This window comes from Halichoerus grypus, chromosome 9 (genome assembly GCF_964656455.1).
Source record: "Halichoerus grypus chromosome 9, mHalGry1.hap1.1, whole genome shotgun sequence".
Lineage (NCBI taxonomy): Eukaryota > Metazoa > Chordata > Mammalia > Carnivora > Phocidae > Halichoerus > Halichoerus grypus.
In genome coordinates this window covers 21,542,473-21,564,940 of record NC_135720.1, presented here as the reverse complement: position 1 = coordinate 21,564,940, position 22,468 = coordinate 21,542,473, and the positions used below count along the sequence as shown (strand labels likewise).

The following is a 22,468-nucleotide window of genomic DNA, read 5'->3' as shown; positions in this document are numbered from 1 at the left end:
AGGTAGCCAACTAATAAATCCAGATCACTGTCATAAAAGATAAGCTACTACACAAAATAGAAACACTAATTGAATTGTCTTTTTTAAAAAGCTGACTGAGGGAAAATCCCTGGTTGTTACATATATATATATATTTTAAAGATTTTATTTATTTATTTGACAGAGAGAGACAGCGAGAGAGAGAACACAAGCAGGGGGAGTGGGAAAGAGAGAAGCAGGCTTCCCGCCGAGCAGGGAGCCCGATGTGGGGCTCGATCCCAGGACCCTGAGATCATGACCTGAGCCGAAGGCAGTCGCTTAACGACTGAGCCGCCAGGCGCCCTCCCTGGCTGTTGTAAAGCAGCAATGCGGGTTTTCCGTGCCATCAGCTTTGCTTCCTGCCATTACCTACCTGAAGCAGGAATGTATGTCTGCTAGGCAGAAATTCGCAGTTGCCACATGAAAAGGAAAAATATATAACAGGAATATTTTGTTGCATGGAGCTAGTGCGTTAAAGTTTTCAAAGACTACGTATGTTATTTCATTTGACCCTCACGCTACTCACTAGAAGAAAACAGATGAACTTGTTAGCACAAAGACGGCCAGTGGTAAATGGCAAACTTCTTTTCTCCTGGTCTCATTTTCCATGACACCCTATCAATAGTCGGTAGTATGTAGATGCTCCAGTACACAGTGTACAGAAGACTGTGGGAACACAGAGGCCACTAAGTCTGGGAAAGCCAGAAAAGGCTTTGGAGAGAAGGTGACATACACCCAACCTTTTACCTAGTACAAAATCACATCTATAATGTTAGTGACTGTCCCTGAGCTTGATGTAATTTTCTCTGAACCCTGAATAGGTCTTCCAGTGGCTTACTTCTCATGCACTATTTTGTTATTTGCAAACTTAAATGGATGTCCCCTAAAAAAAAAACAAAAAAACATTTTTACCCAAAGCTTTGATATTAAAAGAGGCAGAGTTGAGGCCACTGTTGTTTGAACACCACTTACAGATCCTTCTAATTCTACAGTTCTGTGATTTTTTAAATTACTGCTCATTCTTACATTGTATTACTTACTATATAATACATCACTTTAAAAGTGCATGTTAATCTGTAGCCTATTAACGCTAAAAAAAAGTATATATTTTTTCCTTCACTACCATTTATCTCAGAAGTTAACAGTTGGGAAAAACCCTTAAGAATATCTAAGGGAGGAGTGCGTGGCTGGCCCGGTTGGTAGAGCATGTGACTCTTGATCTCAGGATCGTGAATTGAAGCCTGACCTTGGATACAGAGATTACTTTTTAAAAAAAAACTAAAGAATATCTAAGGGAACATGCCTCACTAAAGAAACTCAGCCCATGGCAGGGGAAGTCTGATGGTTATTTCTTTCCTATGAAGGGCTAAGAGTTGCCTTTTCATAACCATCTGTATTATCTTCTCCAACATGAAATAAGCATGTTTTTTAATAAAAGACGCTCAGATATTTGAAGATGATTTTGACAATCCCTTACCTAGAGCCATTATTTTGAGACTGTTGCTCTTTTCCAGTATAGGCACATAGTGCTATAAATTTCCCTCTAAGCCCTGCTATAGTTGCATCCTAGTTATTTGGAAATATGTTTTTATTTTCAGTCAGTTGACAATACTTTCCAATTTCCCTTTTCATTTTTTTTTTTTTTTGTCAAATGGATTATTTGGTAAAATTCACCAGCACAACCATTTGGGCCTGGTGGTTTTTCTTTTCTGGAAAGTTGTTGTTGTTGTTTGTTTTTGTTTTTACTATTAACTTGATTTAATAGATATAGGGCAATTTGTGTAATCTATTTCTCCTTGAGACAGTTTTGGTAGTTTGTATGTATCTTTCTAGACATTGTTCCATTTTATCTGTTATCAAATTTGTGAGCAGAGACTGACTGTAGTATTCCCTTATTTGCCTTGTAATATCCATGAGATCAATAGTTATGAGTCTTCTTTCATTCCTGATGTTGTTAATTTATGCCTTCTTTTTCCTTTGGTTAAACAGGCCATGATGGGTCCTTGATGAGTTTACCACTTTATCATTATGAAAGAACCATCTTTATACCTGGCAATATTTTTTGCTCTAATTTCTACTTAGAAGTTAGCCACTCCAAGCTAAAAAAAAAATTAGTACTAAATACATACTGCTTTCCATCCCTTACCCTATAATCTGTCTTTAGATAGATGAGGTCCATTTTTTGGAGGCAGCATATAGTTAATTCATTTTCTTCTTTAAAAAAAAAAAAATCTAAGCTGACCTTCATTGCCTTTTAACTAGAGTGCTTACACCATTTATATTTAATATGATTATTGATACGGTTAGGTTGAAATGTACATCTTGCTACCCATCTGTTGTTCATTTCCCTTTTCCTTTTTTTTCCTGCCTTATTTTGGACTATTTTTTTCTGATTTAATTTTATCTCCTTTGGCTTATAACTCTTTGAGGTCTTGGTGGTTGATTTAGGGTTTTTCGTTATATTCTTAACACAATGTACCTTCAAGGGATATTACACCTCTTCACATATAGTATAAAAACCTTAAGGGCACCTGGGTGGCTCAGTCAGTTAAGCATCTGCCTTGGGCTCAGGTCATAATCCCAGGGTCCTGGGATTGAGCCCCACATCAAGCTCCTTGCTCAGTGGGGAGTCTGTTTCTCCCTCTCCCTCTGCCCCTGCCCACACTCGTACTCTCTCACATGCTCTCTCTCTCTAAATAATAAAATCTTAAAAAAAAAAAAAAACCTATACTACATTTCAAATTTTCCCATCCTGACCTTTGTGCAACTGTTGTCATATATTTTACATGTTATAAACCCCAACTACATTGTTGCTATATTTGACTAAAACAATCACCTTTTTAAAAAAAGATTTAAATAAAAACAAACTTATACATTTACTCAGGAGGTTACTATTTCTGGTGTTCTTTATTTTGATCTAGTATTATTATCCTTCTTCCTAATGGCTTCTTTTAACATTTCTTATTGTGTGGGTATAATAGTGGTGAATTCTTTCAGCTTTTGTATGTCTAAAAAAGTATTTTACTATCTTTTTTGAAAGATATTTTTTTAGCTATAGATTTCTAGGTTGACTGTTTTTTTCTTTATTTTAAAGAAGTTGCTCCACTGTCTTCTGGATTGCATTGCTTTTGGTGAAAAGTCTACTGTCATTCTTTGTTCCTCTAAACTTACAGTGTCCTTGTTCTCCACTTTAAAATCTTTATTACTGGTTTTAAACTATTTGATTGTGATATACATTGGTGTAATGTTCTTCATTTTTTTGGTACTTGCTGGTATTCGTTAAGCCTCTAAGATATGTGAACTTACTGTTTCCATCAAATTTAGCAAACTTTCAGCCATTATTTCTTTAAATATTTATTCTGTTACCTTCCTCCTTTGGAGACTCCAATTATACATATATTTGGCTGTTTGAAGTTGCCCCATAGCTCACTGATGAGCTGTTTCGGTTTTTCACTGTATGTGTATGTCTTATTTTGTATAATTCCTATTGCTATATTCCCAACTCACAAAGTCTTTCTGCAATGTCTAGTCTGCTGTTAATCCTAACCAGTGGATATTCCATTTCAGATGTTTATGTTGCCTCTAGAAGTTCAACTTGGGTTTTTTTTTTTTTATAGCTTTCATGTCTCTCCTTAAACTTACTGGTTTCTTGAGCACAATCTTGAGCATATGTATAAAAAAACTGTTTTAATATCTTTGTTTAGTAAAGATGTTTACTAAATATTTAAAAATCTGTTTATTAAATTTATCTTTATTAAATCTATCATCTCTGAGTCTACTTGTATTGATTGATTTTTCTCTTCACCATTGAATTTTCCTGTTTCTTGGGAGATCTGGTAAATTTTGATTGAATGCTAGATATTGCATACTTTACCTTGTTACGTGTTGGATATTTTACAGTTCTTTAAATATCCTTGAGCTTTGTTCTGGGCTGAAGTTAAACTACTAGAAACAATTTGACCTTTAAACCAAGAGTCTGCAATTTGTGGCCCACAGGCCAAATCTGGCCCACAGCCTATTTCTGTAAATGAAGTTTTACTAGAATTTGGCCATCCTCATTCATTTACATATTGTCTATGGCTGCTTTATCATTATAGTGGCAGAGCTTAGTAGCTGCAACAAAGATCATATGCCCTGTAAAGCCTAAAATATTTCCTATCTTACCCTTTACCAAAAAAGTTTATGATCACTCTTTAATGGCTTACTTTTAGGATTTTCTTTTTTTTTTTAGAAAGGATCAGAGCAACCTTTAGTCTAGGATTAATTTTCCCTCACTACTGAGGCAATACTCTTCCAAGTACTCCATTTTATGCCACTTATATTAAAATGTTTTTCTAGTCTGGTGGGACACATTCTTCCCTGACCTGTGATCTACATTTTCCTTCCCAGTGGTTCTTTTCCCAGCCTTGAGTAGTTCTCTTATATGTGTGCACTAATTGGCACTCAGCTGAAGACTCCAGGGGAATGCTCTGATGACCTCTAAAGTGTTCTCTTTGAGCAACTCCCTCTTCTCTAGAATGCTGTCCTACAAATTCTAGCTGCACCTGCCTCCTTGAATTCCCAACTCTATCACCTCAATTCAGGGTGATCACTGAGCTGTGTTTGGGTTCCCCTTCTTACACTGTGGCCTTGGGCACATCATTTGTTTCCCTTCTCTCAGGGTTCAGTCTTATGCCGCTGGTTGCCTAATGTATGAAAACCTGTTTTAAATATTTTGTGGGCTTTTTGGGGTTTTATTTTGTTTTTTGGTTGTTTAAGGCAGTAGAATGAACCCAGTTCCTGTTACTACACCATGGCTAGAAGTCATGGAAGTCCCCTCAGTATGATCTCCTTACATTTCCATTAGTGCTTTATATTTACAAGTAAATACTGAAAAGTCTGCATTATCTCATTTCATCCTCTCTACATCATTAAGATGTAGAGATTACCTGAAAGCTCAAAAAATGCAAAAAGTGACTTGTTTGGGATCACATTACAGGGCAGCCCATGTCTCTTAGTCATTTTCTCGTCCATAAAAATATATAGTTTTTCAGAATTAGGGATATATAACAAATAAGAGATGGTCTTCTGTATAAAGTACATTGTAAAATAATTTATTACTAGTATCTCATATTATAATACTAAGCAATACAGAATTAGATTGTTACTGAATATTGCTAATGACGAGCTCTATCACCTCTATTAATCCTTATAATCCTCAGAGCTATTATTATTTCAGTCTTATAAAAGACAAACTGTGGCTAAGAAAGGTTCATTAATTTGCTCACAATCACATACTTATTGGTATCACAGTTAGAATTCAAGCCAGGCTACCCTAATTCTAAAACTTGTACTCTCCACCATGCTGTCTGCTCCTTAATTTATAGCTCTTAAAAAGAGTTTTTGGAACTAAATTATGATAGAACACTCCAAGTCCTCAGTAACAAAATGGCATTAGGAGCCATTTACTAAAAGTATCAAGATCTCTTCATTTTTTTTAAAAGATTTTATTTATTCATTTGTCACAGAGAGAGCACAAGCAGGGGGGAACGGCAGGCAGAGAAGGCAGAGGGAGAAGTAGGCTCCCCGCTGAGCAAGGAGCCCGATGCGGGACTCGATCCCAGGACCCTGGGATCATGACCTGAGCCAAAGGCAGATGCTCAACCAACTGAGCCACCCAGACATCCCAAGATCTATTCATTTTTTACCAAAGAACTTCTAATCAAACAAGCACAGAAAAAGAAAATGAAAATTCTTAGAAGAAATTTCAAACCTAGTTTTTCTCTGAGCAATACTTCAAAATATACAGATGATTGAGATTTTAGCTGCTTTTTAATCATGTTTAATCTAACAAAAGTTCTAAAATCAAGCATTCAAACTTCCTTATTGAATTATCTGGGAAAGCCTACAATTGACAAAACTCAGCTGAGCTTGAGCTCTAGCACTAGAATTTTCTTACATCTAAGTACTGAAAACATATTCTTAAGATATTCTTTATTTTCTCATAACAATGCTATACATACTTACTGTAGGAAATTCTGAAAATACACATTTCTTACTTGAGTTAATTCTTAGTATGTTAGTTTCTCGCTAGCCCTAAGAAATGAACCTATTATCTTAAACCTCCAATTATTGCCACTAAACATATATTTATCATTTCTCTAACTACTTATGGAATTGCATTAATTCTAAGGGTTTTATAATTGATTTTCAAAACTGTATAGCTCTATCCATCATATTGCCTATAAGATTTTAGTGTGGGGCGCCTTGGTGGCTCAGTCAGTTAAGTGTCTGCCTTGGGCTTGGGTCATGATCTCAGGGTCCTGGGATCAAGCCCCACATCAGATTCTCTGCTCAGCGAAGGGTCTACTTTTCCTTTTCTCTCTTCCTCTCCCCCTGCTCGTGCTCCCTTGTGCGTGCTCTCTCAAATAAATAAATAAAATCTTAAAAAAAAAAAAAAGATTTTAGTGTTATCTCATCTTCTAATAACTTTACTGTTACTTTTCTGTCTCACTGCCTGGCTAGAACTTATACTACCATGTTAGCAGACATCATGTCACTACTCTTGATTTTGATGGAAATTTTTTGTGAGCTTTACTATTAATAAATGTGTTAATGGTTCAAAACAAATGTTTTACATCCATAATAAGTACTATCCCTAAAAGATGACCAGAAATGGGTGTTAAATGTTATTAAATGTCCCATAGGACTTTAAGTTCACACTTTTTTTTAATTTTTTAAAAATTTATTTTATTTGACAGAGAGAGAGAGACAGCGAGAGAGGGAACACAAGCTGGGGGAGTGGGAGAGGGAGAAGCAGGCTTCCCGCCGAGCAGGGAGCCCGATGCGGGGCTCGATCCCAGGACCCTGGGATCATGACCTGAGCCGAAGGCAGCCGCTTAACGACTGAGCCACCCAGGCGCCCCTAAGTTCACACTTTAAAAAAATTATTGTACAGTGTATTTATGCATAAGATTCCCAAATGTTGAAGCATTTTTGTACTCTTAGGGTAAGTCCCATTTGGTCAGAGTAGATAGTTCTTTTTAAAATCTTATTTGCAGATTTTTACATTTATTCTCATAACTGACAATATTTTAAAATTTTTGCATTGGCCATTACGTTTTAATGAGGGTTACATAAGTCTCTTGAATATATCTATTTTATCTTTCTGAGCTGTGGAAGTCATGTAGCTATTACATGAACATTAGGAAGAATTTACCAATCTGACAGGCAAACTAGGTCAAAATAACCTTTAGTGTCTTACACACTGAAAGTTTCAAAGTTTATTTATATAGAACTTTATATAGTATTCACTTAAAACTTTCTTATTCTCCCCTGCATCTGCTCTAATATTCTTTTTGTATTTTTTTGATCACCTAGTATATGGGCAATTTTTGTAAGTGTTCCAAAGGCATTATAGTGTACGGCTGTATCTCTCTTTTGTCTAATGGTCTGTTAACAGTTAAAAGGACCCATAACAAGATAGGAATTATTTCTTTATTGCCACCTCCAGTCAGAAAAATCGAAGTCCCATGGAAAACTCCAGTTGGCCTGGCTTGGATCACATGCCCATCCCAGGACTAGAATACCAGAAGGACAAGATACAAAGACTGCCCCAGTGTGAGTCACGTACCCATCTGTGTGGTCAGGAGGCAACAAGAGAAAGGCACGTGAGGCAAAGTCAGCACCTGCTACACAGTCCTTCCCCCTATTCCACCTGCCTCTTTCTGAACAGAACACACAAAGTTCCCTTCCTTGTGGAGTTCACTGTCAAAGGAAGGTAAGACAAACAAACAAAATATATATCAGATGGTGATTTAAAACTAAAGTACTGAAGAGATAAAGAGCACTAAGAGGGTAAGGCAAGGAGAAATAGTGGCAATTCAAAACAGGCTGGTCAGGAAAGGCCTAGGTGCGATGACAATTTAGCAAAGATCTGAAGGAGGTAAGAAGCAAGCCTTATGGCTTTTTGTGGCAACAATAACTGAAAAACCCCAACTTGGAACAAGAATATTGGTATGGCTAAAGCAGTGAGTGAGGGGGAGCAGTAAAAGGTTAGGTCAGAAGTAATGGGGGCCCATACTAAGTTGATAAACCTCTATAAAGAGAAGCACTGGCTGGAGTCATTAGAACAGAAAAGTAACATGATCAGAGTTGAGAGTTTTAAATAATTTATCTGGCTGCTGTTTGGAGAACAGTTTATAGGGGAGAAAGTATAAAAGCAGGGAGACCAGTAAGAAGGCTATTTTAATAAAAAGATGATGAAGGTTTGGACCAGTATGATAGTGGAAGAGGTAGTGAGAAGCAGTCCTCTTCTGGATATATCTAAGGTAGAGCTGATAGTATTTTCTGACAGCTAGATATGTAGAAGGTGAGAAAAAGAAGAAATGATAATGGTGCTAAAGAGTATGGCTTAAGAAGATGGAGGAATAGAGTTACCATTTACAGAGATTAGGAAGAGTGAGGAAGAAGAAAGTCTGGATGAGAGTGGAGAGGAACCTAATTGTGGACATGTTAGGTCTGATATGTGTATCAGACATTCAGCATTTGGATCTTTAAATGTGGAGTTCAGGAGAGAGGTTCATACTGGAGATATAAATTTGGTAGTTAGCAGCATATGTGTGTAGTTAAAGCCATGAAACTGAATCAGCTTAGCTAGGGAGTGAATATAGGCAGAGAGAAACAGTGCAGGAACTGCCCTGGGTCACCCAGTGTTTGGAAGTCAGGGCAATGAAGAGATATTTGCACGAAAGACTGATATAAGTGGTCATGGTAACTGAAGGCAGCTGGGAAAGTGTGGAGACTCATAACACTAGGGAGGAGTGTGACTGACTGGGTCAATTCTACTGATAGGTCCGGTAAGATGAGGACTGAGAACTGTCAGATTTGCAACATGGAGGTCATTGGTGACGCTCAAGACAGTTTTGGTAGAATGGTGAGAATCAAGCCTGACTGAGATGGGATCAAGATAGATTGAACAGAAAGACCAAAAAATTGTGTAAAAGGAAATGGAAATGAGATGGATTGGTAACTAGGGGGAATGGGAGTTAAATAATTAAGTAAAGGAAGGGGGAAATCCATAATGCAGGGGAGAAAAGGGACAACTGCTATAGCAATATCCTTGAGTAGGGGAAAAGAAATAGAATCTAAGAACGTAAGTACAAGAGTAAGCTTTAGATTAGATTTGTGCAGTTCACCCAGGGAGGAAGAAGAGAAGGCAGGACGTAAGGTACAGGTGCAGGAGGAAGAAGAGAAGGCAGGACGTAAGGTACAGGTGCAGGAGGAAGAAGAGAAGGCAGGACGTAAGGTACAGGTGCAGGAGGAAGAAGAGAAGGCAGGACGTAAGGTACAGGTGCAGGAGGAAGAAGAGAAGGCAGGACGTAAGGTACAGGTGCAGGTGGTTGGGGAGATGTGATGACGGGTGCTTGTGGGAGTTCTCTTCTGGGCATTTTTATCAGTGAAAAAGGAAACAAGGTCATCAGGTGAGAAGAAGAATAGGAGAAGAGGAACTGGAAGTTTAGAGAGAAATAGGTTTTAAATATTATCCTAGGAATTAATTGTCCAAATTGCCAGAACACATTAGAGCCCCCCTGAGATTAGTAATCAAAATAGTTAAAGTAAGACTAGTGAGGATGGCTAGGTACTTTTCTCCAGCTGTGTTTAGCTGGGCAGCTACAGGCATGGAAGAGACAGACTACGTCTTTGGGATTTAGATAGCTAAGGGCAGCAAAGCAAGAAGGAGGAATAAGAGAGGGGGATAAATGGGTGATTTTAATGATAGCGTAGAGGCTATTGACATTGAGTAAGGAAATGTCCAGGTGGAGTTAAAAATTTGTTGGTGGGAGTGGGGACTGGTGGAGAATGGGATGCTTAAAATCAAGATCATGGAGGGAAACAGTTATTGCTAATGACTAAGTCCACAATATGACCATGGGAGGACATGGCTGAAGTCGTTTGGGAAACAAGATCACTGAATGAGAGGAAGTTAAGGAAGTGAGAAATCAGGGTATTGGAAGGACCCCAAGGTGGCCATAATATCACCAAGAATTAGGACACATTAGTCTTGGAGAGGAGGACAGTGAGCCAGGAGCTAAATCTTCAAGAAATGAGAGTGATGTGGGAATTAGTAAGTGACTACAACAAGGAAGAATATTTTTACTTTCAAGATTTAAAAAAATTGTTTTTTATCTATAATAATTATTAATGCTTAGTTACATGTCAACTGTTTTACGATACTTCACAGTCTTGTTCTATTTCTTCCATTCTAACTCCAATGTCCCCTATTTTCTTTTGCCATCATTGTGAAAAATGTACAAGAGATCCTGTCATTTTTACCAATTTCCTAAATTTTAAAGCACTATTTCCCCAAAAATGTTTCATGGAGCACTTCCATGGAGTCTTATGGCATATTTGCTGACACTGGGGTTATATTGAGAAATATGTTTGAGAAACACCATAGACCATAGGCTCTCTTAGATAATCAGTTGTTGGAAATAAGTCTAATTTTAACTCAGTTTTTTTCCCCAAATTTACATGACCATAGGTCCCTTTCCCATATAACATCAGTTAACATCCAAAGGAATGAGTATTCTAAGACATATACTTTGGGGAAGTCTGTATTAGAGGTGTCTTCCTAGTGGCCTCAAAATAGGTGAAACAAAACCTGATTTGATTCAAACCGATTTAGACACTGTCAGAGAATGCAAATCCCCCAAATGCTACTTTGTAACAATATTATCCTCCATTGCTAACATGATGAAAAACAAAGCCATCTTCAGACAATATTTCTCAAAGATGTCTTTAAAATTAGTTTAGCATATTTCAGTTCTTCATCAAAATGATAACATAGATAAATCAAAACTAGTGACTGCACATTATGGTTCATAACCTTATTTTTTCCATACTGGCAACACAGTCTCTTTTCTAAGAAAGTGGCCGAGTAAAACCCACTTAATAATGTAATATGTTTTCAGTTATATAGAGAATAATTTATATTCTCAGGTTAAAAATGTTTGTCCCAATTTTCCTACTTCAAATGTTTGCATTTCATGGAATTAAAAAAAAAAAAAAACTCTACCCATTATTAAAACAGGAGTTCTAATTTTTTTTCAATATACAACAAAGAAAAAGTTACAAAATAGCAAGATAGCTACTTCAAATGATAAAATGGGAATAAAGTTAAATTCTCCCAGCCTGGAATCCTGCCCTTATTTCATCTAATTGCCAGATTTTCACATGTAAATGAAGCAGAATTCATTTTATCTCACTAGTCAAACCACTTACACCAGTGGCTTTCTCCCAGGGTGTTGTGTCCCTCTTATCAGCCACCAAGATGTTCTGTGTGAAGACTGTGATGTCCAACAGCATGGATGTATATACAACCTCAGCTCCACAGATGGCACTTTACTCCTGCTAATCATAACCCTGGTAGGAAGTCACTCCACAGAAACAGATGGCACTAGCCTAAGATGTGTAATTCAAACTTCCTCAAAGTAACTATCACCTAATGGTATCAGAAAAAGTGAAACAGACCTTAAAATAATGTAAGAACCAAATAATAGAGTTTTGCTCCGATTTTTGCTCCACATGCTCTAGAAAAGCACTCTTATGTAATTAGAAAATACAAAATGTTGGGGGTGGAGAATAAAAAAAATTAAAATGTCAACTTACAAAACCAATGAGGATTTATCAACGAGGCAGAAACCTAAAAAACAAAAACAAAAAAAATACTAAAAATCATTTAATAGTTTTATATAATAGTTGCACATGCATTTTTTAATTTTACTGCAATAACTGTAGATTCATACATGATTTTGAGAGAGATCTTGAGTACCCTTTGCTCAGTTTCCCCCAATGATAACTTTTCACAAAACTAAAGTAGAATATCACAATAAATATATTTATATTACTACAATCCACTGGTCTTTTCAGATTTCCCAGTTTCATTATGCTTATTTGTGTATGCATTTAGTTCTACAGAACTTTATTACCTGTAGGTTCACATATCTACCACCATAGTCAAGATACCAAACAGTTCCATCACTACAAGGATCCCTCAATGTTGCCTTTTTATAAGCATACCCACTGCCCTCCCCACAACCCCCTTCTGTCCCTAACCTCTTATATATCTATTTTTTTTTTTTTTAAGATTTTATTTATTTGACAGAGAGAGACACAGCGAGAGAGGGAACACAAGCAGGGGGAGTGGGAGAGGGAGAAGCAGGCTTCCTGACGAGCAGGGAGCCCGATGCAGGGCTCGATCCCAGGACCCCGGGATCACAACCCGAGCCAAAGGCAGACACCTAACGACTGAGCCACCCAGGCGCCCTTATATATCTATTTTTAACATTAAAACAGCAACATCCATTTGTGAGCGATAAGTATTTTACTCACTGGGCATAAAAGACTACTACCTAGTATATGTCAAATCATGAATAAAAAATTCCATTTTTCTGCATTAAATACATTTTAATTAAAGGGAAAAAGTCTTGGGCGCCTGGGTGGCTCAGTTGGTTAAGCGACTGCCTTCGGCTCAGGTCATGATCCTGGAGTCCCTGGATCGAGTCCCGCATCGGGCTCCCTGCTCGGCAGGGAGCCTGCTTCACCCTCTGACCCTCCCCCCTCTCATGTGCTCTCTCTCTCTCTCATTCTCTCTGTCTTAAATAAATAAATAAAATCTTTAAAAAAAAAAAAATAAATAAATAAAATAAAGGGAAAAAGTCTGGAGAGAATTTTTTTTACTCATTGTTATCATAACAAACTATTCACCTCAAAAGTCAAAAGGTGAAAGGTAAGCTAACAGTATTGCCTGAATCAGATACCATACTTTCAAACATATATTTTAAAAGACTTCATTCTTTTAGAGCAGTTTTAGGTTTATAGCAAAATTGAGGGGAAGATGTTTTTAGTTTCAAATTCCATTTGTTCAACAACTGGTATATAGGAAGGCAACTGACTGTTGTATATTAGCCTTATATCCTGCAACCTCGCTATTAATTACTTATTAGTTCCAGGTTTTTTGTCTGTCAATTCTTTTGGTTTTTCTACACAAATAATCATATCATGTGAACAAACATAGTTTTATTTCTTCCTTCCCAATCTGTATATCTTTTATTTCCTTGTCTTATTGCATTAGCTAGGAATTCCAGGACGTTGTTGAAAAGAAACAATGAGAGACCATCTTGCCTCATTTCTGATCGTAATGGAAAAGCTTTTACTTTCTCACCATAAAGTATGATGTTAACTGTAGGCTTCTGTAGATATTCTTTATCAAGTTGAGGAAGTTCCCCTCTATTTCTTTTTTTTTTTCCCCCCTCTATTTCTAGTTTACAGATTTCTTTTTTTTTATCATGAATGGGTGTTGGATCATATCGAACACTTTTTCTGCATCTATTGGTACAATCAACTGATTTTTCATCTTTAGCCTGTTGATGTGATAGATTACACTGATTTCTTTTGAATGTTGAACCAACTTTGCATGTTTGTGATAATCCCCTTTTGGTCATCATGTAGAATTCTTTCTATAGATTGTTAGATTTGATTTGCTAATATTTCATGAGGACTTTTGAATCTATACTCATGAGGGATACTGATTTGTAGGGTTTTTTTTAATGTCCTGGTCTGGTTTTGATATTAGGGTAATGCTGGCCTCACCAAATAAGTTAAGAAGTATTTCCTCTGCTTCTATCCTCTGAAAGTGATTATGAAGAACTGGCATAATTTTTTCCTTAAATGTTTGGCAGAATTCACCAGTAAACCCACCTGGGTATGGTGCTTTCTGTTCTGAAAGGCAATTAATTATTTGACATCTTTAATATATATAGGCATGGGCATTGAATTATTCATAGTATTCTATTATTATTTAAACATCCAAAGGACATGAAATGATATCTTTGTGATATTAATAATTTGTATCCTTCTTAGCTTCCCTAGAGATTTATCAATTTTATTGATCTTTCCAAAGAACCAGCTTTTGATTTCATTACTTTTCTTGGATATCTTATTTTCAATTTCATTGATTTCTGTTTTTTGTTTTTTTTTAAGATTTTATTCTTAAGTAATCTCTACACGAAACATGGGGCTGGAACCCATGATCCCGAGATCAAGAGTCTCATACTCTGCCAACTGAGCCAGCTAGGTACCCCGATTTCTGCTCTAATTCTTATTACATCTTTTCTTCTGCTTACTTTCAGATTTAGGGTTTTGTTTTTTTTTTCTAGTTTCCTAAGGTAGAAATTTAGATTACTGATTTCAGGGCTTTCTTCTTTTCTACTATTTGCATTCAATGCTCTACATTTTCCTCTAAGCATCACTTTCTCTGCATCTGACATTTTGATAAGTCATGTTTTCATTTTGTTCAAAATAGTTTAAAATTTCTCTTGATACACTTTTTTGACCTTTTATAAAGTGTGTTGTTTAACCTCTGTATTTTGAAATTTCTTACTTGTCTTTACATTACTGATCTCCAAGTTAAATTCTACTGTGGCCTGAGAGCAAACAACATATGATCTTTATTCTTTTAAACTTGTGTTTTAAGGCCCAGAATGTCATCTATCTTGGTGAATGTTCCATGTGAGCTTGAGAAGAATATATATTCTATTGTTGTTGGATAAAGTAATCTTCTGAAGATGTCAATTGCATCTAGTTGACTGATGGGATATTATGTTCAACTATGTCTTTATTGATTTTCTACCTACAGGGTCTATCCATTTTTGATAGAGTATATAATATCTTTCTAACCAGAAACCTCTAAGCTCTAAGAGCTTACCATGGCATAATCTAGGTATTTTATATATATTATCTCATTTAATCTTCGTAACAACCCTACAAGGGATGCACCATATTATCCCTTTTTGGCCCATGAGGAAACTCAGACACCAAACATTTTAGTAAGTTGCCCAGGATCACACAATTAGCAAATGACTGATCCTGACACCTGGGTCCAGGCTTTTAACATCTAGGCTATATGACCTCTCAAAGAAACCTAGGATGATGAAATCAAGTTATTTTGTGTTACCATTAATTTCTATGACAAACAGTGAAAATTTTCCAAGTCTTGGTAAGTAATAGTAATTACTCCTAAGTGCTAATGTCCCTTTTACTTACGGTTGCTAAACACAGTAACCTTGGCAGATACAGTATAAGCACAATACTTGTATGGTTATTCTGTGGTTCTTCATTCTAAAACATTCCACAAAACTGACTGAATTTTTTTCATGTTTCTTTGCATGTTACCACAGGTATAACATTTATGTTCATGTTCACTGTTTTCTTAATTTTTAAATTCTTAATAGAGACTATATTTGTACAACTAGGTTTGTAAATATCTACAGAGGAACATGCAAGAAATGCCTTTAATGAGCATAATCATGAGCACAAAGACAATGGCAGGTAGGCTCTACTTCACCAGAGTTTCTGGTTTTCAGGAACCTGGACTCTGACACGGGAAGGGAATGAAGACCTTCACTGGAAGGTAGGACCCATCATCAGAGAATATTATGAGCACTTTCCTTTAAACTTCGTTTACCTACCAGGAAGATGATATAACTTATTAACCTACATTAAAGTTTTTAAAATTCTAGGATGTAAAAAACCAACAATGCCATTCTTAGTTCATGTAACAAAGTACCATAAACTTGATGGCTTAAATGATAAACATTTATTTCTCCCAGTTCTGGAGGCTGGAAGTCCAAGATCATGGTGCCAGCATGGATGGGTTCTGGGGAAAATTCTCCTCAGGGTTTTAGACTGCCAACTTCTTGCATGGTGGAAAAAGAGCTGGCTAACTCTTTTCACACGGACACTGATTTCATTCATGAAGGCTCCACCCTCATGATCTACTTACCTCCCAGAGGCCCTACCTTCAAATATCATCACATTGGGGGTTAAGATTTCAACATATGTATTTAGGGGGACATATTCAGTCAATTGCAACGACCTTATACGGAGATGAAGACAATACAGTCATCTCTGAAAAACCTCTCTCTCTACGAAATTTCACACCTAAGGGAAAAAATAGGGATAGACTACTAAAACCCTATGTAATTTTGTAATCAGAGAGCTAGACAAATAAAAATGATATCTTGCAGATAATTTGGACAGCCCAGGCAGGCATCTGTGTGACTGGAGAATGCCTCGGGGATATTACCCATGCACAAAAACAGAGTGGAAAAGCTACTGCAGTAGAAATGGAGATGGAGGGTTCAGAGATGGGAGTCTCAAAGCCAAGGAGAGTGACTTCACTCTTAACTCCATCAACTCCAACTCAGTTGAATTCTAAAGCCTGCCCACAACTCTGGAACACTTCCCCACTCCTGTTATTTCCTGCTTTCTCCCCGATCTTCCAGTTGGGTGTCCTCACTCCCAACACTTGTACATACACCTATGTCTCTGTGAACATCCCCACATTATACTCCACTGAGGGGAAAAAAAAAATTTTAAAAGCTATTGGATACAGCATTTCATCTCTTCAATGCTAACCCTACGAAATTCCTTTCCTAGCACCAACCAACCCCACCTCTCCATTCAAAGTCTCCTCTACATTATCATGTTCTCCCTTTCTACTAGAAATACTTCTCCCCTACATACAACCACGATCTGTTATTTCCCAATCTTTAACAAACAAAACCTTCATTAACCTTGAAATGCCCTCCAGCTCCCACTATATTCCCAGACTACCTTTCTCAAACTTCTGAAAAAGATTGAAAATGTAGATAATCCCCATTTCCTCACCTATTCACTTTCCAACCCATTCCCCTGGCTCTTATCTCCACCACTCTATCAAAAGATCCTTATCAAGGTCATCAAAGCAATTCTTATTATCCTCATTTTAAAAATCAGGGCACTGAAGCTCAAGAGAGATTACTAGGTTGAGATAGTAAAGACATACCTTCCCTTAGAGATAAGCAAGAGCCCAGGGCTGCCCCAAAGCTTTCTTTTCAGGATATTAGACTAAGAACTTCATCTTCCAGGGACCCCACCTCTTTCTTCCCTTAGGTCATCTTCCCTGCATTAAATCTCAGACTTACTCCCCAAAATAACTCATTGTTTTTCATCATTTTTCATTGAGAAAGAATTTTGCTTGAGCTATGGATATTTTCTGTAGACCACTTAGTGTATATTATTTTATTTAATTCAATATAGATGGTTTTATTCCCTTTGTACAAATAAGAAAACTTTGAAACAGAAAACTTTCCCAATGTCAGACATTTGAAGTATCAGAGCCAGCATTTGACCTTATCACCTGGATCCTACAACCCAGGCTGCCTGCCTTCATGATGGTTAGATCTCACAGCTTCTCAGTTGTTCCTTTTACATGGTAACAAGGTAAGAACATCACTCAGAAGTGTAACACAATCCCAATACTTCCATAAGATCAGAAAATGTAGAGTTGATACAAATTTGCTATAAGCAAACATAAGAAACTAATTTATATATCATAATGGGACTTTGTAATGATAATTATAGTTGTCAAGACAGGACACTCAACTTTGGTGACTAGAGCATTTTCCCTCCCCAGCTCTATCTAGGAAGCTAAATTAGTAAGCATGAGGGATGATACAGATTTGTGTGCTCACCCATATCATATTCTTTTTTTAAGCACACAGACATTACACTTGCTCAGTATTGCTCTTAAACCTGGATAGGAGGGGTTCATAGCAAATCCTTCCCTCTAGAGTAAAAAGGTCAAGGGTCTAAGGGGACTACCCACCCATGCCCAGACTCCCCTCCTAGACCATGCTGCAGATTCCTGGAACCACAGGGTTCCTTGTCTAAAGAACTTCAAGCCTGCTAGTAGGGACTGTGTAGCCCTCTTTCCCAGACCTAGGTTTATGAAGACAGATTTGCCACTGTATATGCAGCTCTAGGTCCAAGAGGTAGCCAAGGGTGGCTATTTGCAAGGGGTGGACACAACTTAAATGTGTGCCCTCTGTGGTGCAGAATTGGGCCTGGAACATGAAGAGAAGGGAAGATGGGCCAGCCTTCCTACACTGCCATATTCTAGAGATGCAGAAACCTCAAGACTCCAAAAATTCCACAAACATAGTTTTCCAGGTCATATAAGATAAATTTGCCCAAGAATGATAAATTAACTGTAAAATATATACTCTATTAGCTTAACTTATAACTTTTAGCTAATCAGATATATGATACAATTCCTTCTGTTCATATTTCTGCTTTAACTTCTTACAGCTAGGCACAGCCATGTGACTAACTAGACTAGTTCTAGGCTGCTAATAAATAATTACTGGTACAAAACCATTTAACATTCTCTTTCCCTTCCATGGCAATCAAGGTCAAGTATAACAGAAAGTATTCAAGATGGAGTGCATCCATAGGCCTGAGACTGAGTGTGTGGGGCAGTTTCCCAGAAATCCACAATGGATGTTTAGTGTGAGAAAAAATAAACTGTTCTTTCACTAAAGCCACTGGGGTTTGGGGATGGCTTGTCAGCACAGCATAACTTTAGCCCATCCTGACTACACAGAAATTGGTACCAGAAGTAGGATGCTTCTCTAGCAAAAACTAAAAATATATTTAGTGGTCAGGAAGCAGTGAAGAAACAGATCTTAAGGGCTAGGATGATAGGTATTTTATACTGTGACAAAAAATTTGATAAATCATTTGTTTCTGGTACCTTAGAAGGCAGATTACCTACCTAATAAAATTGCAGCTCTAGAAGAGGTAAGAAAACAAAACATTTGAAGTGTGCATTGGTTATTTTTGGCTGCATTTGAGAAGGTATTCAAGAAAGGGATGAGCGAGGAACTATCCAGTTTTCAATAAGAAGTGAAGAGGAACACAGAGATTCCAGACATTTCTGATTTGCAATGTTACCTGAACTAAACTTCTCAACTCCCATACTAATAGAGACATTAAATGAGGGTCATAGACCCAGGAAAACCCTTTTTTTAAAAAATTAAATTGCTTCAGGGCAAGGATAGATAACATAACTATTAAATCATTTTTTTTGGATAAGATGAGTTAAAAGATCAGATTAAGGGTACAGTTTCCCAATAGAAGCCAGTCAGTCCCCAAATAACTTTCTTTTGGTCTAGAAAGAACTATACAGGTAAGAAAGCAAATCAATGCAGCAGACCTGAGAACCAAGTCTCAAAACAAAGGGGAAAAAAAAAAAAAAGAAAGAAAAATGTGCTCACCAGCACAGAGAATTAATCAGAAACAAACAGAAATTAAATCTTCCAAGGGTGCCTGGGTGGCTCAGTCATTAAGCATCTGCCTTTGGCTCGGGTCATGGTCCCAGGGTCCTGGGATCGAGCCCCACATCAGGCTCCTTGCTCAGCGGGAAGCCTGCTTCTCCCTCTCCCTCTCCCTGTGCTTGTGTTCCCTCTCTCACTGTCTCTGTCAAATAAAATCTTAAAAAAAAAAAAAAATTAAATCTTCTAGATTTTGGAGGAATTGCACTGCCAAAGAAAACCAGTCTATCAGCTTAAGTCTAAAAATGACCTTTTGGCTCCTCCTATATGGAAGCAGTGGGAAGAAAGGGCTGCTCAGTTCCAAGTGGAGCAAATTTTCTACTCTCCATTTCATAAGGAACTAAGGAAAATAAAAGGAAGAACTCCTCAGAGGGAAGAACCAGAGCCTCTGAAAACAATAAACAAGAAGGTAGAATCAAGCCCCAATCAAAAAACATTTTGTTCTCCCAAGGTGTCCCAATATCTGTCGTGAAGGATTTCAGAACTGCTATGGACCAGTGACTCCAGTGTGTCTCCTATGTTCCCCTTTTCTGGAAGGGATAGTTTTACTACATTTAACTGCCTTGTTTTATCATTATATGTTAGGTATATATAAGTGAGGTGTGTGCACACACACATGTACAGACGGAAAGCCATGTGAGGACACAGCAAGAAGGCAGCCATCTGCAAGCCAGGAAGAGAGGCCTCCTCAGAAACTGAATTTGCTGGCACTTGGACTTGGACTTCTAGTTCTCAGAATTGTGAGAAAATAAATTTCTGTTGTTTAAGCTACCCAAGCCATGGTAATTCTGTTATGGCAGTCTAGACAGAATAATACAGATTTGGTACTGTGAATTGGAATGCTGAGTAACAATGTGGAAGTGGCTTTGGAACAGAGTAGAAACTGGAAGGGTTTTGAGGTGCATTCTAGAAAAAACCAAGACAGCCTTGAAGAAATACAACGTTAAAGGGGATTGTGGTGAGAACTCAGATGTAAATAAAGAACATGCTCTTGGAAATAGAGGAAAGATGATCCTTCTTATAAAGTGGCAAAGAGTTTGGCTGAATTGTATTGTAGTGTTTAGTGGAAGAGCTTGCAAATGATGAAATGTTAAGCTTGCAAGTGGATGTTTAGGTGAAGAGATTTCTAATCAAAGTGTTGAGGGTGTAGCCTGGCTTCTCCTTATAAGACCTTCTCCTTCTCGCTTGAATAGAATGCAAGGAGAGAGAGATAAATTGAATCATTAAGAAAAAAAAGAGAGAGAGAACTTGAAGATTTGGAAAAATTCTCAGTCTATCCATATTGCAAAAAATGAGAGAGCATGTCCTGGGTTTACCAAGGGTGTGGCTGGACAATGACTCCATGAGGAGATTACCCCTGGAGTTACTATTCAGCCAAATCAGCAGAAGCTAGGAACAGAAATGGGATTATACCAGCAGAGATTCTGACCGTTTGGACCAAACAGAACAGTCAGGATGAAATAAAGGAAGGCTTTGGACTTCTGAGATTGAATAGGACTAGACATAGAACTATTTGGCTGCAAAGATGCTTTATTCCTCATGAAAAGGAAAGAATGACCCCAGGGCAATTCAGACATCCTCACTTCCACTCCCACTACAGCCCCAAAGGGCAAGGCTGTTTCCTCCTTGGTTTAAGAGGGTGGGGCTCCATCCTTGGTTTCAGTGGGTCAGGCTGTCCCCACCCAGTGCCTCAGGGGTGGGGCCATTGCCTAGGGCTATGGGGCCAGAGGGCAGATTGTGGAGCCAAAGAGGATTATTTTTGAGCTTTAAAATCAAATGGAGTTTGCCTTGCTAGATGTTGGCCTTGTTTGGGACCCACCAATCCCTTTCTTCTATCCTACTCTGTCCCACCACTGTATTTTGGAACCCCCTCATCTGTTCGGTTTCACAGGTTCACTGTGGGAGAGGAATTTTGCTTCAAGATGAATCTTACCTCAAGTCTCATCCATACCTGATTTAGATGATATTTTTAGGCTCCACACCCAATGTGAGGCTCAAACTCATGACCCTGAGATCAAGAGTCACATGCTCTACTGACTGAACCAGCCAGGCACCCCAGATGATATTTAGATAAGGCTTTGGACTGTAGACTTATGAGTTGATGCTAGAATGGGTGAAGACTCTTGGAGCTATTGGGATGGAATGAATGTATTTTGCATGCAAGAAGGACATGAATTTAGGGGGTTAGAGAGCAGAATGTCAGAGATCAAATGGTATCCCTCCAAAATTCTTATGCTGAAGCCCTAACCTCCAACATGATTATATTTGGTGACAGGGCCTTTAAAGAAGAGGTAACTAAGATTGAATGAGATAAGAGTGGGACTTGTGTCCTTACAAGAAGAGGAAGAGACATCAGAGACTATTCTCTCCCCACATATGCACAGAGGAGAGGATGGACACAGCAAGGAGGTGGCTGTCTATAAGCCAGGAAAAGAAGTTTAGAAACAGACCCACACGGATGGAAACCAGATTTTCACCACTGCAACTCAAAGAAAGGAAATTCTTTTCCAAAAAAATGATTCTAGAACAACTGGATTCCTACAGTGGAAAAAAAAAAAAAGTAACCTAGATTCTTATTTCACAACATACAAAAAAGTACTGTGATAAATCCTAGAATGGAACACAGACCTGTGAAATGAAAATGAAGCTCTTCATGATTGTGGAATGGGCAAAGATTTCTTAAACAGGACACAAAACATGGTATTCAAAAAATTGATAAACTGGATTTAGGAAATTGTGTTTATCAAAAGACATCATTAGAAGTGAAAACAAGGCACCTGGGTGGCTCAGTTGGTTGGGCGACTGCCTTCGGCTCGGGTTGTGATCCCGGAGTCCTGGGATCGAGTCCCGCGTCGGGCTTCCTGCTCAGCGGGGAGTCCGCTTCTCCCTCTGACCCTATCCCCTCTTGTGCTCTCTCACTCTTTCTCAAATAAATAAAATAAAAAATATTTTAAAAAAGTGAAATCCAAAAAGTCACAGGCTGAGAAGCTATTTGCAATACACACATCCAAAAAAGGACTCTAATTTAAAATATAAAGAATTCCTACAAATCAATAAGATGACAAACAACCCAATAAAAATATGCAAAAGACTTGAATAAGTACTGCATAAAACACATGAAAGGGTGCTCAACATTAATAATGAAGGAATGGAAAAGAAAACTATGAGCTACCAGCTCACATCCACCAGAGGGCTTAAAATGAAAAAGAATAGTAAGATCACGTGCTGGTGAAAATGTGAACTACATCTCCCAC

The 22,468-nt window shown here is 37.8% G+C and overlaps 1 protein-coding gene across 6 annotated transcripts in view; it reads right to left on the bottom strand.

Annotated features, from left to right (window-relative positions):
• Nucleotides 1–22,468, bottom strand: part of PLAGL1 (PLAG1 like zinc finger 1) — a 71,948-nt gene that overhangs the window by 37,042 nt on the left and 12,438 nt on the right. For 5 of the 6 annotated variants that reach the window (XM_036106720.2, XM_078054631.1, XM_078054629.1 and 2 more), the window contains exon 2: nucleotides 11,668–11,701. The exons of the other annotated variant lie outside the window; for it this stretch is intronic. The gene's annotated coding sequence lies outside the window, so the exon portion shown is untranslated. The remainder of the gene's footprint in view (nucleotides 1–11,667; nucleotides 11,702–22,468) is intronic. 6 annotated transcript variants of the gene reach the window in all.